This window comes from Eleutherodactylus coqui, chromosome 9 (genome assembly GCF_035609145.1).
Source record: "Eleutherodactylus coqui strain aEleCoq1 chromosome 9, aEleCoq1.hap1, whole genome shotgun sequence".
Taxonomy (NCBI): Eukaryota; Metazoa; Chordata; class Amphibia; order Anura; family Eleutherodactylidae; genus Eleutherodactylus; species Eleutherodactylus coqui.
This window is the reverse complement of record NC_089845.1, coordinates 130,167,081-130,183,106: the sequence shown is the minus strand read 5'-3', so window position 1 is coordinate 130,183,106 and position 16,026 is coordinate 130,167,081. Positions and strand designations below refer to the sequence as shown.

General features: G+C 52.2%; 1 protein-coding gene and 8 non-coding genes across 10 annotated transcripts in view; all 9 read right to left on the bottom strand.

Moving 5' to 3' along the window:
* Positions 1-2,588, bottom strand: part of DSCC1 (DNA replication and sister chromatid cohesion 1) — a 30,118-nt gene extending 27,530 nt beyond the window's left edge. Inside the window, exons 1-2 of one of the 2 annotated variants that reach the window (XM_066578504.1) lie at positions 2,490-2,588; positions 1,050-1,264 (exon numbers count right to left, since the gene is read on the bottom strand). The gene's annotated coding sequence lies outside the window, so the exon portion shown is untranslated. Of the gene's footprint in view, positions 1-1,007; positions 1,265-2,489 lie in introns of those variants that run through there. The other variant, XM_066578505.1, reaches the window with a different exon arrangement.
* Positions 2,589-6,780: 4,192 nt separating this feature from the next.
* On the bottom strand, positions 6,781-6,899 carry LOC136579254 (5S ribosomal RNA). The gene has a single exon (XR_010786739.1). It is a non-coding gene; the product is annotated as a 5S ribosomal RNA (ribosomal RNA).
* Positions 6,900-7,571: 672 nt separating this feature from the next.
* On the bottom strand, positions 7,572-7,691 carry LOC136579333 (5S ribosomal RNA). The gene has a single exon (XR_010786815.1). It is a non-coding gene; the product is annotated as a 5S ribosomal RNA (ribosomal RNA).
* A 1,714-nt stretch (positions 7,692-9,405) lies between these two features.
* LOC136579253 (5S ribosomal RNA) lies at positions 9,406-9,524 on the bottom strand. The gene has a single exon (XR_010786738.1). It is a non-coding gene; the product is annotated as a 5S ribosomal RNA (ribosomal RNA).
* A 672-nt stretch (positions 9,525-10,196) lies between these two features.
* On the bottom strand, positions 10,197-10,316 carry LOC136579332 (5S ribosomal RNA). The gene has a single exon (XR_010786814.1). It is a non-coding gene; the product is annotated as a 5S ribosomal RNA (ribosomal RNA).
* A 1,714-nt stretch (positions 10,317-12,030) lies between these two features.
* Positions 12,031-12,149, bottom strand: LOC136579252 (5S ribosomal RNA). The gene has a single exon (XR_010786737.1). It is a non-coding gene; the product is annotated as a 5S ribosomal RNA (ribosomal RNA).
* A 672-nt stretch (positions 12,150-12,821) lies between these two features.
* LOC136579362 (5S ribosomal RNA) lies at positions 12,822-12,941 on the bottom strand. Its single transcript, XR_010786843.1, has one exon. It is a non-coding gene; the product is annotated as a 5S ribosomal RNA (ribosomal RNA).
* A 1,714-nt stretch (positions 12,942-14,655) lies between these two features.
* On the bottom strand, positions 14,656-14,774 carry LOC136579250 (5S ribosomal RNA). Its single transcript, XR_010786735.1, has one exon. It is a non-coding gene; the product is annotated as a 5S ribosomal RNA (ribosomal RNA).
* A 672-nt stretch (positions 14,775-15,446) lies between these two features.
* On the bottom strand, positions 15,447-15,566 carry LOC136579330 (5S ribosomal RNA). The gene has a single exon (XR_010786812.1). It is a non-coding gene; the product is annotated as a 5S ribosomal RNA (ribosomal RNA).
* Between the last annotated feature and the right edge of the window lie 460 nt (positions 15,567-16,026).

Genomic DNA, 16,026 nt, shown 5'->3' with positions numbered 1-16,026 from the left:
CTCTGGTGTGCTTCGCCGCATAATACGTATACGTTATAAAAACCAACAGAGGAAGATCAACAAACCGCCAAGACTCTTCTTTTCATAAAATAAAAACGTATATTTCAACAAATATATATATATATTTTTTAACACTGAAAACCGTATACTGCAAATGAGGTACGTTTCCATCTGTTTTTACGCTTCTGCGGCAGCGTGAACACTCCCTGATGCTGGAAGTGGGGACAATTTGTACAAGACAACAAAATCATGTTGTAGTGAAGTCGTAAGAAGGTGCAACTTTGGCGCAGCGAGTTCTCACAGCCACATTTTGGACGGGGGCTTTATAAACCTCATTGAGACGACAGGAAAGAAAGTCGCATACGAATTTAAATCTTTAGCTGTATCAGAATTTCTGGATAGTCACTGACTATTTTACAACTTTTTTTTCCTACTGGGGCGAGCGCTGCTGTCACCCCTGCGTTGGGGTCAGTTCAGGGTTTCCAACTCTCTGCTCCGTTTTTGGAGAAGAGAAACTAAAATAAAACGGATTGGTTTATTTTCCCACCAGATTCCAATGATTCTAGTTTAATGACATTCCATTAGGTTTCCCTAATTTTTATAAAAAACAGAGCAGAGAGACAGAAACCCTGAACTGACCGGAACGCAGGGGTGACAGCGGCCTAAAAAAAACAAAAAAACAACACACCTTTCCTAGAACTATAATGGTCACCAAGGGAATTGCACTTGTGGATCTCATTCACTTCTTCCGGACTACAATTGTGATATATCAAAATGAAACTTTTATGCAAGTCCAGACATAAGTGAGTTCCAAAAACTTAGTACACCCAATCTGTGAGCCCTACAACAAACTTTAGCTATAAACAACTTCCCCAGACAAAGAGCTGTAACAGCTGCCCACAGCGACCAATCAACTAACAGCTTTCACTTTGGAACCAGTTAGAAAAGAGAGCTGGAATCTAATTGGTTGCTAGGGGCAACGGAGACTCTTTAGCAAACATACACACCAAACACTAGAGCGCGACGTCCCCCTCCGGTTATCGGCTCACCTCTCCGCAAGCTGCGCTGACTTGGAGGCACAGATAGCGCCACTAGAGCGCTCCGTCACACGGCTTCATTTTCCCGCCACAGCGAGTCGATGCTCCGCCCTAGTGCTGGGACATTCGTGTCTCCTACATAGGCGCCATTTTCCTGAAGCCTCTTTCATCAAGCTTGCTGAAATACACGGTGTCTCTGTGTTCCTCCCGCCAATAATGGCCGCCTGCTGATTTGCATGTGGATTAAGGTTATCATATAATGTTCAAATATCATGTGGTGATTTCATTTTCTATTATCAGATATTATAAGCAAGTGCTGGGTCGTTCTGTAAGTGGGCAGATTTACTAATGTGATTAATATAGGTTTCTGGTGTATGAGCAGACATTCTTAGGGTCCCTTTACACAGGCCAATAAATGGTTCTGATTGCCGCATCTCTTACACGCGGATTTGGCCTTGGATTTCTCCCCTTAACTCGCACGAATAAGAACTTTTTTTTTTTTTAAAGCACTTATTCACATGAGCGCTTGTATTTCCCTCGCAGCGCGTTCTATCTTTTGGCGTATCCTCGGAACGCTTCAACCATTGTTTTCAATGGGCCCTTTAAAGACATTGCATGATACTTGCATGCCGTGTCACGTGAAATGCGTGCCCAAGAATCGCAAATTCGCAGGAGTGGTGCGAGACGCTTTTGAATGAAAACACCTCATGTTGGTGTGAAAAACGCACGTCCGCAAGCGTGATATCTCGGCCCGATATTACGCTTGCCTGTGTGAACTTAGGATAGTTTCGCACGGCTGAGCGCCATATTGGTCATGAAACTGGGCCCAATATCGCACGAGCGTAATCTACCCGCCAATGTGAGGCGTTTTTTTGTCAAAAACTCCACCCAACATTTCCGTGAGATAGCGATCCTTCAGCGTGGCTGAAAGGCGTGCCGGGGGATGGGCAACTGTTACCATTGCTTTAATGGGAAACCTCGCATCACACTTGTGTGTACATCGCACGCCGTGTGATGCGTTTTCCAGCCCATTGAAAACAATAGACAAGGCGTTCTGAGGGAACGCCCAAAGATCGGACATACTGCAATTTTTTTCCCGCATCACGAGGTTCATATTCGTGCGAGATTTGTGCATCTTGCTACACACATGAAATCTCGCGCGATTTTCACGGCCGTGTGAAACAACCTTAGCCTAAGATTCAGAAAGCCGTATGTGAGTTCCACCCGAGAGGCTCAGACGCAACTCACATTGGCCAACATTGGTCCACATTACAAGGACCGCGCACATTGTGATACAGACGGGAATAGGACATGCAACGATTTTTCGCACACAGATCATGGGATGGTCAGTGGGGAAAAAAAGCACGTGTGTGCATGTGTATAGCCTCATAGACTGTAATGGAGCCCTGCGCTGTCCGTAAAATGCAAGAACCGCACACAGATGCAAAATACCTCCATCTGAATAAGGCCTCCCAGCCATTCCAGATTCGGTGGGACAGTCCTGGATCTTGGGTGCTGTCCCGGAGCCTGGAGACATGTTCAGTAGGATGGCCGGGAGTGGACTAAAATAAACAGATAACAGTCTATGCTCACCCATGGTGGAGTAAAGTAAAATAGAGAAATAATCTATACTCAGCCCTTTCACTCGCCCTGCCGCGCTGGTCAGCGCTGTGACAGCTCCCCACTCTTAAAGGTAGCGTGATCACATGTTGTCTAAGGGCTCAGATGGGCGTTTTTTGCTAAGCATGTTACATGCGTTTGCGATCCACATTTATATAGAACCAATGCTTTTCAATGGCAGCGGTCACATTGAGCTGGAATATGGTTTTCTCCAGCAGGTTTCGGGGTATTCTGTAGCTTCCAAATTGTATAGTGTTGTGGGGGGTCTGGAACGCAGACCAAAATGCGAATGTTGCCTGTATCCAAATTAAGAGGAAATATTATATAGAGTACTCATAGAGAACCATAATAACCACTACACATAAGACCGTCTAGTGATCAGAATGAATTCTGTTTATTGTTGTACATTGCTAGTTTATATGCAAGTTGTAAAGAAGGCGTTTCCAAATGTTACCTGATGCCTGGTTACAAAGTACTTTTGGCGACTGTAAATCAACAAGCTTTTCTAAACAAAAGGTATCAACAAAACTGTTTGAAGTAGACATAGAAACAGTTACAATGTGATAATACAGGTTGGCTCCTGGCTGTCTACTTTTGTTAATTACATTTCTTGTTTGACTAGAAGTGTAATCTTCAAAGTTCATCAGCAATTTGCACATCAAAAGAGGGGACATTGTTTCTAGTTTTCACATAGACAAAACTGGTTCAGCCACCTACTCGGGAGTCAGCACAAAGTTGGTAAGTTGGTATTCAGTAAGATAGCTGAATAAAATCTAATTAATCATACATTTAGTATTCTAAAATCAATATTCAAATAAACGCTTGAATATACCTTTTTACATATGATTCTATATCCAAATTCTACTAGCAACTTCCGGAATGTTTTACATATAATACATAACATTATATAACCAAATAACTAATGTCACATTTATTACACTGTTTCCTTATCTTTCTTATGTTAGGTTATTGATTAATAATGATTGACCCCTATCATTGTGCACACATCATCGACCAGATCAGACACAAGTTATCCGTCTCATGTCCAAAATGGCTCTCTGGGCAGGAACATCCAAACAGCCTCTTTTATTGCAAGACATAACACCTGCCCTTTATGGGCGTTTAACAGATTACATCAGTAACATATATATATTCTTATTCGCTGGGTTATATAGAATTCCCCGCATCCCCCTCTCCCCACCTCTCTCAAGTAGGAGCCTTTGTCTTAACAACATGTGGTCAAAACTGAAACTGAAAGTATCTCTTTGTTGGAGAAGTTTCTGTGTGGGGGTTGGGAAAGGACTGGGAAAACACTCAGTATTGAATACAAGCAATAACATATAACACTGTGATTTAACTCTTTCCTTATGCAACAGAGTTCCACATTAGGCTGAAGTCACAAAACACACATCTTTTCACCATGCCATTGTCCAGCAATTACTATAATGCAATTATGCAGTCGTTAGCCTCTAAGAGTTAAAGTCACTACAGCTGCGTAATACATCTAGTTTAGTACAAATCGATAGACATTTTACACTGACTAATCATCATGTCTATCACAACATATCCGATTTTTACATGCACATAAAATTCGCACCTACAAAAGATAGAACATATGGGTGGCAATGGACGTGGTCACGCGTTTTTTTGTTATGCGCGCAGTTCGATCTTTTTTACGTGCAAATAAACGCATTTAAAAAACACCTGTCTGACTGGGCCCTAACACATGAATGTTGTGGCCAATCACTTGATCGCTGCGGAGGCTCACTTGCATCATTATTGGTACAGCTGAGGCCTGTGAGGCCAGGAGGTCTCCCATCCAAGTACTGTCCGAGCCCAACCCTGCTTAGCTTCCGAGAGCGGAGGGGATCGGGCGTTTCCAGGGTGGTATGGCCGGTAGACGCTAGCCAGCTGCCCCGAGTCGTCCGGGTAGCTTCCCTCGGGCTGCCGTTCCCACACCTTTGGCCCAGCCGGGGGCCGGCTCCCCAGATCCGAGGCTGCAAGGGCCGGGGGCGGCTCTCATACCGACCCGTGTTGCAGAGACGTGACACTCCCCAGCAGCAGGTGCCCTTCAAAAGGTGGGGCCAAGGCATTCCATGCTAAGGCTGAGAAAAGATTCAGGGTGCCAAAGAAAGAAAGAGAGAGAGACCTAGAGAGCCCGACGCCTGGCCAGGTGTCCAGGAGCCACTTGTGGCAGGGCATGCTAAGAGGGTGGACAGCCATTGGCTTCTCTCTGGTTCCCCCCACCACCTTTATCTTCTTCCGCTGCATTCTAGCTCGGCCTGCAGCTCACCGCTCGTTGCCTCCAACAGCCTTGCTGCTGCTGGTGCTGCTGCCGCCGCCGGAGTGTCCCAGAGTGACATCCTGGTCCCCTCCATAATTGTCATACATCTCTGTCTTATGTGGATGCACTGTGCAAAGCTGTCATGTCTATTTTCTCTGTGCGTGTTGCACAGCTGCAGCGTCTGAAGGGTTAACTCCCTTAAAGGGGTTGTCCCGCGCCGAAACGGGTTTTTTTTTTTTTTTAAACCCCCCCCCCCCGTTCGGCGCGAGACAACCCCGATGCAGGGGTTAAAAATACCACCCGCACAGCGCTTACCTGAATCCCGGCGGTCCGGCGTCTTCATACTCACCTGCTGAAGATGGCCGCCGGGATCCTCTGTCTTCATGGACCGCAGGGCTTCTGTGCGGTCCATTGCCGATTCCAGCCTCCTGATTGGCTGGAATCGGCACGTGACGGGGCGGAGCTACACGGAGCCCCATAGAGAACAGGAGAAGACCCGGACTGCGCGAGCGCGGCTAATTTGGCCATCGGAGGGCGAAAATTAGTCGGCACCATGGAGACGAGGACGCCAGCAGCGGAGCAGGTAAGTATAAAACTTTTTATAACTTCTGCATGGCTCATAATTAATGCACAATGTACATTACAAAGTGCATTATTATGGCCATGCAGAAGTGTATAGACCCACTTGCTGCCTCGGGACAACCCCTTTAAAGTCATTGCCTGTGAGCTCTGCTGCTGCTGAATGTATCCATCTTACAGTGCCATGTGACGTGGTGGGGATGAATCTATACATATGTGTGATTGGCTTCCACAAGAGAGTTCAGTGGAGTGAAGTCTAAGTCTGCTCTGCTGAGAAGCACCCATCTTCCACCCGAGGGTTCGCTAGCACAGAGACGCACGAGGGCACCATTAGCCCTTGCCTTGCCGAAGATGGAGGAGAAGGAAAGGCCGCCTAAGCCTATGTGACGCGCATGGGAGTGAGGGAGACCAAATATCTTTCTTCCCCAAGAGTCCTAGTCCAAGAGAGCCATGGTAAGTAACTGCCTCCTCTTGGGACTATACCTTTCCTACAGCAAGATCCGTGCTGAAGTCTGCCGAACCCCTGAAAATAACCTAAAGTCGGTTTACCATTCCTATGCCGCCGTCCGCAGTCTGGATCACCGTCTAGTGGTACACCTTTAGCCGACAGCCACGCGCGTTGCAGTCCACGAGAGCGGGCTGATAGTTACTGCCGTTCTGTGGCCATGGACTTTCAGCTGGAGTTTTCCGAAGAATGCTAATCTACCTGCGCTGTAAAGTCTGCCTGCTGAAGTGTGTTGTACCGTGTTTTCAAAGTCACTCGTAAAGTTTCACCGGGCCTCTACCGGTCCGGAGGACCCGAGGTACTGTACGCTCGTCCGGTCTTATTTATCCGCCGTGTATGAATGCCGCTGTGGGGAACGGTGGCGTCGCAGACTGACAACTACAACCCCATCCTACCTGGTATTGTCTTTCCGGATAGCAAGCTACCAAATACAGGGTCTGTTTCTGTACATTTCTCGTTTCTTTCTTACCAAAAAGGGGTAAGTGTAGAAGGAAGGGGGTGGTACAGTAGTTTTCTTTTTCTTTTTCTACCACAGATTTCTTTCAATGTCCCTGTAGGGCATTGGAAGCAGAAAGAAAGCTGTGAGGGCTATGATAATGCAGTGCGGTGCTTTCCTGGCATTAGGGGGTTAAAGAGCAGCAGACGGAAAGCAAACGACAAAAAGCAAGTAAGTGCGCCCTTGAAAAAGTGTGAGGGAAGAAAAGGTCCTAAAGGGAGGAGTGCGACTCCTGCTGGTGCCGGTGAGGAAAAGCAAAAGCCTACAGCACCTGGTATTCCCAGGCGGTCTCCCATCCAAGTACTAACCAGGCCCGACCCTGCTTAGCTTCCGAGATCAGACGAGATCGGGCGTGTTCAGGGTGGTGTGGCCGTAGGCAGAGACAGGCCTCTCGCTTTCTGCTCTTCTGCTTCACAGTGCCGACGACGCTGCTGACGCTGCTGCTGTTCTTTGCACGGCTCCACACCAGGCCCGTTCCTCTTGGCCTTCCCCTCCCTCAACTCTCTGCAGCCTCATGCTGCCGCTGCTTGCGCGCGACCGGGTGAGGCGCACTTCCAAGAGCCAAGGCTCCTTCACAATCTCAAGTCTTTCTTTTCCTCCACCAGCAATGCAAAAATCAGCGGCAGACAACATTTCTTTTTAGCCACTTCGCTCAACTATATACCTTACAAGTGGGACAGATTTACCCCTCCGTCACAAGCTCCTACCAACTCACGGTCGCACGGCCTTGTTGAGCGGGAGCTGGAACATCCTCCCAAATCCAGTCGCCTCCAAGAACTCCCAAAGCCCCCTAATCCTTCTCGCTGACCTTGGAAAAGAGCACCCGATTTACCAGCAGCGTCCAGGAATTACCGGCCAGTCGGCAACCCTTGCCCGGGGCCTTTGTGCGCAAGCCGCTTTTAACTCTGTCCTTTGCGGGCGGAGACAGGGGGTGCGAGGGGGGGCTTTCGGCTTTAGGCCCCTAGCGGCCACCGAGGGTCTTGCTTCTTTCTGGGAAGCTAGGAGCAGCTCCGTGCTGGCTCGACTGGGGAAAAGAAGAAGAGAGGCAGGAGTCTACAGCACCCGGTATTCCCAGGAGGTCTCCCATCCAAGTACTGTCCGAGCCCAACCCTGCTTAGCTTCCGAGAGCGGAGGGGATCGGGCGTTTCCAGGGTGGTATGGCCGGTAGACGCTAGCCAGCTGCCCCGAGTCGCCCGGGTAGCTTACCTCGGGCTGCCGTTCCCACACCTTTGGCCCAGCCGGGGGCCGGCTCCCCAGATCCGAGGCTGCAAGGGCCGGGGGCGGCTCTCGTACCGACCCGTGTTGCAGAGACATGACACTCCCCAGCAGCAGGTGCCCTTCAAAAGGTGGGGCCAAGGCATTCCATGCTAAGGCTGAGAAAAGATTCAGGGTGCCAAAGAAAGAAAGAGAGACCCAGAGAGCCCGACGCCTGGCCAGGTGTCCAGGGGCCACTTGTGGCAGGGCATGCTAAGAGGGTGGACAGCCATTGGCTTCTTTCTGGTTCCCCCCACCACCACCACCACCTTTATCTTCTTCCGCTGCGTTCTAGCTCGGCCTGCAGCTCACCGCTCGTTGCCTCCAACAGCCTTGCTGCTGCTGCTGCCGCCGCCGCCGGAGTGTCCCAGAGTGACATCCTGGTCCCCTCCAGAATTGTCATACATCTCTGTCTTATGTGGATGCACTGTGCAAAGCTGTCATGTCTATTTTCTCTGTGCGTGTTGCACAGCTGCAGCGTCTGAAGGGTTAACTCCCTTAAAGTCATTGCCTGTGAGCTCTGCTGCTGCTGAATGTATCCATCTTACAGTGCCATGTGACGTGGTGGGGATGAATCTATACATATGTGTGATTGGCTTCCACAAGAGAGTTCAGTGGAGTGAAGTCTAAGTCTGCTCTGCTGAGAAGCACCCATCTTCCACCCGAGGGTTCGCTAGCACAGAGACGCACGAGGGCACCATTAGCCCTTGCCTTGCCGAAGATGGAGGAGAAGGAAAGGCCGCCTAAGCCTATGTGACGCGCATGGGAGTGAGGGAGACCAAATATCTTTCTTCCCCAAGAGTCCTAGTCCAAGAGAGCCATGGTAAGTAACTGCCTCCTCTTGGGACTATACCTTTCCTACAGCAAGATCCGTGCTGAAGTCTGCCGAACCCCTGAAAATAACCTAAAGTCGGTTTACCATTCCTATGCCGCCGTCCGCAGTCTGGATCACCGTCTAGTGGTACACCTTTAGCCGACAGCCACGCGCGTTGCAGTCCACGAGAGCGGGCTGATAGTTACTGCCGTTCTGTGGCCATGGACTTTCAGCTGGAGTTTTCCGAAGAATGCTAATCTACCTGCGCTGTAAAGTCTGCCTGCTGAAGTGTGTTGTACCGTGTTTTCAAAGTCACTCGTAAAGTTTCACCGGGCCTCTACCGGTCCGGAGGACCCGAGGTACTGTACGCTCGTCCGGTCTTATTTATCCGCCGTGTATGAATGCCGCTGTGGGGAACGGTGGCGTCGCAGACTGACAACTACAACCCCATCCTACCTGGTATTGTCTTTCCGGATAGCAAGCTACCAAATACAGGGTCTGTTTCTGTACATTTCTCGTTTCTTTCTTACCAAAAAGGGGTAAGTGTAGAAGGAAGGGGGTGGTACAGTAGTTTTCTTTTTCTTTTTCTACCACAGATTTCTTTCAATGTCCCTGTAGGGCATTGGAAGCAGAAAGAAAGCTGTGAGGGCTATGATAATGCAGTGCGGTGCTTTCCTGGCATTAGGGGGTTAAAGAGCAGCAGACGGAAAGCAAACGACAAAAAGCAAGTAAGTGCGCCCTTGAAAAAGTGTGAGGGAAGAAAAGGTCCTAAAGGGAGGAGTGCGACTCCTGCTGGTGCCGGTGAGGAAAAGCAAAAGCCTACAGCACCTGGTATTCCCAGGCGGTCTCCCATCCAAGTACTAACCAGGCCCGACCCTGCTTAGCTTCCGAGATCAGACGAGATCGGGCGTGTTCAGGGTGGTGTGGCCGTAGGCAGAGACAGGCCTCTCGCTTTCTGCTCTTCTGCTTCACAGTGCCGACGACGCTGCTGACGCTGCTGCTGTTCTTTGCACGGCTCCACACCAGGCCCGTTCCTCTTGGCCTTCCCCTCCCTCAACTCTCTGCAGCCTCATGCTGCCGCTGCTTGCGCGCGACCGGGTGAGGCGCACTTCCAAGAGCCAAGGCTCCTTCACAATCTCAAGTCTTTCTTTTCCTCCACCAGCAATGCAAAAATCAGCGGCAGACAACATTTCTTTTTAGCCACTTCGCTCAACTATATACCTTACAAGTGGGACAGATTTACCCCTCCGTCACAAGCTCCTACCAACTCACGGTCGCACGGCCTTGTTGAGCGGGAGCTGGAACATCCTCCCAAATCCAGTCGCCTCCAAGAACTCCCAAAGCCCCCTAATCCTTCTCGCTGACCTTGGAAAAGAGCACCCGATTTACCAGCAGCGTCCAGGAATTACCGGCCAGTCGGCAACCCTTGCCCGGGGCCTTTGTGCGCAAGCCGCTTTTAACTCTGTCCTTTGCGGGCGGAGACAGGGGGTGCGAGGGGGGGCTTTCGGCTTTAGGCCCCTAGCGGCCACCGAGGGTCTTGCTTCTTTCTGGGAAGCTAGGAGCAGCTCCGTGCTGGCTCGACTGGGGAAAAGAAGAAGAGAGGCAGGAGTCTACAGCACCCGGTATTCCCAGGAGGTCTCCCATCCAAGTACTGTCCGAGCCCAACCCTGCTTAGCTTCCGAGAGCGGAGGGGATCGGGCGTTTCCAGGGTGGTATGGCCGGTAGACGCTAGCCAGCTGCCCCGAGTCGCCCGGGTAGCTTACCTCGGGCTGCCGTTCCCACACCTTTGGCCCAGCCGGGGGCCGGCTCCCCAGATCCGAGGCTGCAAGGGCCGGGGGCGGCTCTCGTACCGACCCGTGTTGCAGAGACGTGACACTCCCCAGCAGCAGGTGCCCTTCAAAAGGTGGGGCCAAGGCATTCCATGCTAAGGCTGAGAAAAGATTCAGGGTGCCAAAGAAAGAAAGAGAGACCCAGAGAGCCCGACGCCTGGCCAGGTGTCCAGGGGCCACTTGTGGCAGGGCATGCTAAGAGGGTGGACAGCCATTGGCTTCTTTCTGGTTCCCCCCACCACCACCACCACCTTTATCTTCTTCCGCTGCGTTCTAGCTCGGCCTGCAGCTCACCGCTCGTTGCCTCCAACAGCCTTGCTGCTGCTGCTGCCGCCGCCGCCGGAGTGTCCCAGAGTGACATCCTGGTCCCCTCCAGAATTGTCATACATCTCTGTCTTATGTGGATGCACTGTGCAAAGCTGTCATGTCTATTTTCTCTGTGCGTGTTGCACAGCTGCAGCGTCTGAAGGGTTAACTCCCTTAAAGTCATTGCCTGTGAGCTCTGCTGCTGCTGAATGTATCCATCTTACAGTGCCATGTGACGTGGTGGGGATGAATCTATACATATGTGTGATTGGCTTCCACAAGAGAGTTCAGTGGAGTGAAGTCTAAGTCTGCTCTGCTGAGAAGCACCCATCTTCCACCCGAGGGTTCGCTAGCACAGAGACGCACGAGGGCACCATTAGCCCTTGCCTTGCCGAAGATGGAGGAGAAGGAAAGGCCGCCTAAGCCTATGTGACGCGCATGGGAGTGAGGGAGACCAAATATCTTTCTTCCCCAAGAGTCCTAGTCCAAGAGAGCCATGGTAAGTAACTGCCTCCTCTTGGGACTATACCTTTCCTACAGCAAGATCCGTGCTGAAGTCTGCCGAACCCCTGAAAATAACCTAAAGTCGGTTTACCATTCCTATGCCGCCGTCCGCAGTCTGGATCACCGTCTAGTGGTACACCTTTAGCCGACAGCCACGCGCGTTGCAGTCCACGAGAGCGGGCTGATAGTTACTGCCGTTCTGTGGCCATGGACTTTCAGCTGGAGTTTTCCGAAGAATGCTAATCTACCTGCGCTGTAAAGTCTGCCTGCTGAAGTGTGTTGTACCGTGTTTTCAAAGTCACTCGTAAAGTTTCACCGGGCCTCTACCGGTCCGGAGGACCCGAGGTACTGTACGCTCGTCCGGTCTTATTTATCCGCCGTGTATGAATGCCGCTGTGGGGAACGGTGGCGTCGCAGACTGACAACTACAACCCCATCCTACCTGGTATTGTCTTTCCGGATAGCAAGCTACCAAACACAGGGTCTGTTTCTGTACATTTCTCGTTTCTTTCTTACCAAAAAGGGGTAAGTGTAGAAGGAAGGGGGTGGTACAGTAGTTTTCTTTTTCTTTTTCTACCACAGATTTCTTTCAATGTCCCTGTAGGGCATTGGAAGCAGAAAGAAAGCTGTGAGGGCTATGATAATGCAGTGCGGTGCTTTCCTGGCATTAGGGGGTTAAAGAGCAGCAGACGGAAAGCAAACGACAAAAAGCAAGTAAGTGCGCCCTTGAAAAAGTGTGAGGGAAGAAAAGGTCCTAAAGGGAGGAGTGCGACTCCTGCTGGTGCCGGTGAGGAAAAGCAAAAGCCTACAGCACCTGGTATTCCCAGGCGGTCTCCCATCCAAGTACTAACCAGGCCCGACCCTGCTTAGCTTCCGAGATCAGACGAGATCGGGCGTGTTCAGGGTGGTGTGGCCGTAGGCAGAGACAGGCCTCTCGCTTTCTGCTCTTCTGCTTCACAGTGCCGACGACGCTGCTGACGCTGCTGCTGTTCTTTGCACGGCTCCACACCAGGCCCGTTCCTCTTGGCCTTCCCCTCCCTCAACTCTCTGCAGCCTCATGCTGCCGCTGCTTGCGCGCGACCGGGTGAGGCGCACTTCCAAGAGCCAAGGCTCCTTCACAATCTCAAGTCTTTCTTTTCCTCCACCAGCAATGCAAAAATCAGCGGCAGACAACATTTCTTTTTAGCCACTTCGCTCAACTATATACCTTACAAGTGGGACAGATTTACCCCTCCGTCACAAGCTCCTACCAACTCACGGTCGCACGGCCTTGTTGAGCGGGAGCTGGAACATCCTCCCAAATCCAGTCGCCTCCAAGAACTCCCAAAGCCCCCTAATCCTTCTCGCTGACCTTGGAAAAGAGCACCCGATTTACCAGCAGCGTCCAGGAATTACCGGCCAGTCGGCAACCCTTGCCCGGGGCCTTTGTGCGCAAGCCGCTTTTAACTCTGTCCTTTGCGGGCGGAGACAGGGGGTGCGAGGGGGGGCTTTCGGCTTTAGGCCCCTAGCGGCCACCGAGGGTCTTGCTTCTTTCTGGGAAGCTAGGAGCAGCTCCGTGCTGGCTCGACTGGGGAAAAGAAGAAGAGAGGCAGGAGTCTACAGCACCCGGTATTCCCAGGAGGTCTCCCATCCAAGTACTGTCCGAGCCCAACCCTGCTTAGCTTCCGAGAGCGGAGGGGATCAGGCGTTTCCAGGGTGGTATGGCCGGTAGACGCTAGCCAGCTGCCCCGAGTCGCCCGGGTAGCTTACCTCGGGCTGCCGTTCCCACACCTTTGGCCCAGCCGGGGGCCGGCTCCCCAGATCCGAGGCTGCAAGGGCCGGGGGCGGCTCTCGTACCGACCCGTGTTGCAGAGACGTGACACTCCCCAGCAGCAGGTGCCCTTCAAAAGGTGGGGCCAAGGCATTCCATGCTAAGGCTGAGAAAAGATTCAGGGTGCCAAAGAAAGAAAGAGAGACCCAGAGAGCCCGACGCCTGGCCAGGTGTCCAGGGGCCACTTGTGGCAGGGCATGCTAAGAGGGTGGACAGCCATTGGCTTCTTTCTGGTTCCCCCCACCACCACCACCACCTTTATCTTCTTCCGCTGCGTTCTAGCTCGGCCTGCAGCTCACCGCTCGTTGCCTCCAACAGCCTTGCTGCTGCTGCTGCCGCCGCCGCCGGAGTGTCCCAGAGTGACATCCTGGTCCCCTCCAGAATTGTCATACATCTCTGTCTTATGTGGATGCACTGTGCAAAGCTGTCATGTCTATTTTCTCTGTGCGTGTTGCACAGCTGCAGCGTCTGAAGGGTTAACTCCCTTAAAGTCATTGCCTGTGAGCTCTGCTGCTGCTGAATGTATCCATCTTACAGTGCCATGTGACGTGGTGGGGATGAATCTATACATATGTGTGATTGGCTTCCACAAGAGAGTTCAGTGGAGTGAAGTCTAAGTCTGCTCTGCTGAGAAGCACCCATCTTCCACCCGAGGGTTCGCTAGCACAGAGACGCACGAGGGCACCATTAGCCCTTGCCTTGCCGAAGATGGAGGAGAAGGAAAGGCCGCCTAAGCCTATGTGACGCGCATGGGAGTGAGGGAGACCAAATATCTTTCTTCCCCAAGAGTCCTAGTCCAAGAGAGCCATGGTAAATAACTGCCTCCTCTTGGGACTATACCTTTCCTACAGCAAGATCCGTGCTGAAGTCTGCCGAACCCCTGAAAATAACCTAAAGTCGGTTTACCATTCCTATGCCGCCGTCCGCAGTCTGGATCACCGTCTAGTGGTACACCTTTAGCCGACAGCCACGCGCGTTGCAGTCCACGAGAGCGGGCTGATAGTTACTGCCGTTCTGTGGCCATGGACTTTCAGCTGGAGTTTTCCGAAGAATGCTAATCTACCTGCGCTGTAAAGTCTGCCTGCTGAAGTGTGTTGTACCGTGTTTTCAAAGTCACTCGTAAAGTTTCACCGGGCCTCTACCGGTCCGGAGGACCCGAGGTACTGTACGCTCGTCCGGTCTTATTTATCCGCCGTGTATGAATGCCGCTGTGGGGAACGGTGGCGTCGCAGACTGACAACTACAACCCCATCCTACCTGGTATTGTCTTTCCGGATAGCAAGCTACCAAACACAGGGTCTGTTTCTGTACATTTCTCGTTTCTTTCTTACCAAAAAGGGGTAAGTGTAGAAGGAAGGGGGTGGTACAGTAGTTTTCTTTTTCTTTTTCTACCACAGATTTCTTTCAATGTCCCTGTAGGGCATTGGAAGCAGAAAGAAAGCTGTGAGGGCTATGATAATGCAGTGCGGTGCTTTCCTGGCATTAGGGGGTTAAAGAGCAGCAGACGGAAAGCAAACGACAAAAAGCAAGTAAGTGCGCCCTTGAAAAAGTGTGAGGGAAGAAAAGGTCCTAAAGGGAGGAGTGCGACTCCTGCTGGTGCCGGTGAGGAAAAGCAAAAGCCTACAGCACCTGGTATTCCCAGGCGGTCTCCCATCCAAGTACTAACCAGGCCCGACCCTGCTTAGCTTCCGAGATCAGACGAGATCGGGCGTGTTCAGGGTGGTGTGGCCGTAGGCAGAGACAGGCCTCTCGCTTTCTGCTCTTCTGCTTCACAGTGCCGACGACGCTGCTGACGCTGCTGCTGTTCTTTGCACGGCTCCACACCAGGCCCGTTCCTCTTGGCCTTCCCCTCCCTCAACTCTCTGCAGCCTCATGCTGCCGCTGCTTGCGCGCGACCGGGTGAGGCGCACTTCCAAGAGCCAAGGCTCCTTCACAATCTCAAGTCTTTCTTTTCCTCCACCAGCAATGCAAAAATCAGCGGCAGACAACATTTCTTTTTAGCCACTTCGCTCAACTATATACCTTACAAGTGGGACAGATTTACCCCTCCGTCACAAGCTCCTACCAACTCACGGTCGCACGGCCTTGTTGAGCGGGAGCTGGAACATCCTCCCAAATCCAGTCGCCTCCAAGAACTCCCAAAGCCCCCTAATCCTTCTCGCTGACCTTGGAAAAGAGCACCCGATTTACCAGCAGCGTCCAGGAATTACCGGCCAGTCGGCAACCCTTGCCCGGGGCCTTTGTGCGCAAGCCGCTTTTAACTCTGTCCTTTGCGGGCGGAGACAGGGGGTGCGAGGGGGGGCTTTCGGCTTTAGGCCCCTAGCGGCCACCGAGGGTCTTGCTTCTTTCTGGGAAGCTAGGAGCAGCTCCGTGCTGGCTCGACTGGGGAAAAGAAGAAGAGAGGCAGGAGTCTACAGCACCCGGTATTCCCAGGAGGTCTCCCATCCAAGTACTGTCCGAGCCCAACCCTGCTTAGCTTCCGAGAGCGGAGGGGATCGGGCGTTTCCAGGGTGGTATGGCCGGTAGACGCTAGCCAGCTGCCCCGAGTCGCCCGGGTAGCTTACCTCGGGCTGCCGTTCCCACACCTTTGGCCCAGCCGGGGGCCGGCTCCCCAGATCCGAGGCTGCAAGGGCCGGGGGCGGCTCTCGTACCGACCCGTGTTGCAGAGACGTGACACTCCCCAGCAGCAGGTGCCCTTCAAAAGGTGGGGCCAAGGCATTCCATGCTAAGGCTGAGAAAAGATTCAGGGTGCCAAAGAAAGAAAGAGAGACCCAGAGAGCCCGACGCCTGGCCAGGTGTCCAGGGGCCACTTGTGGCAGGGCATGCTAAGAGGGTGGACAGCCATTGGCTTCTTTCTGGTTCCCCCCACCACCACCACCACCTTTATCTTCTTCCGCTGCGTTCTAGCTCGGCCTGCAGCTCACCGCTCGTTGCCTCCAACAGCCTTGCTGCTGCTGCTGCCGCCGCCGCCGGAGTGTCCCAGAGTGA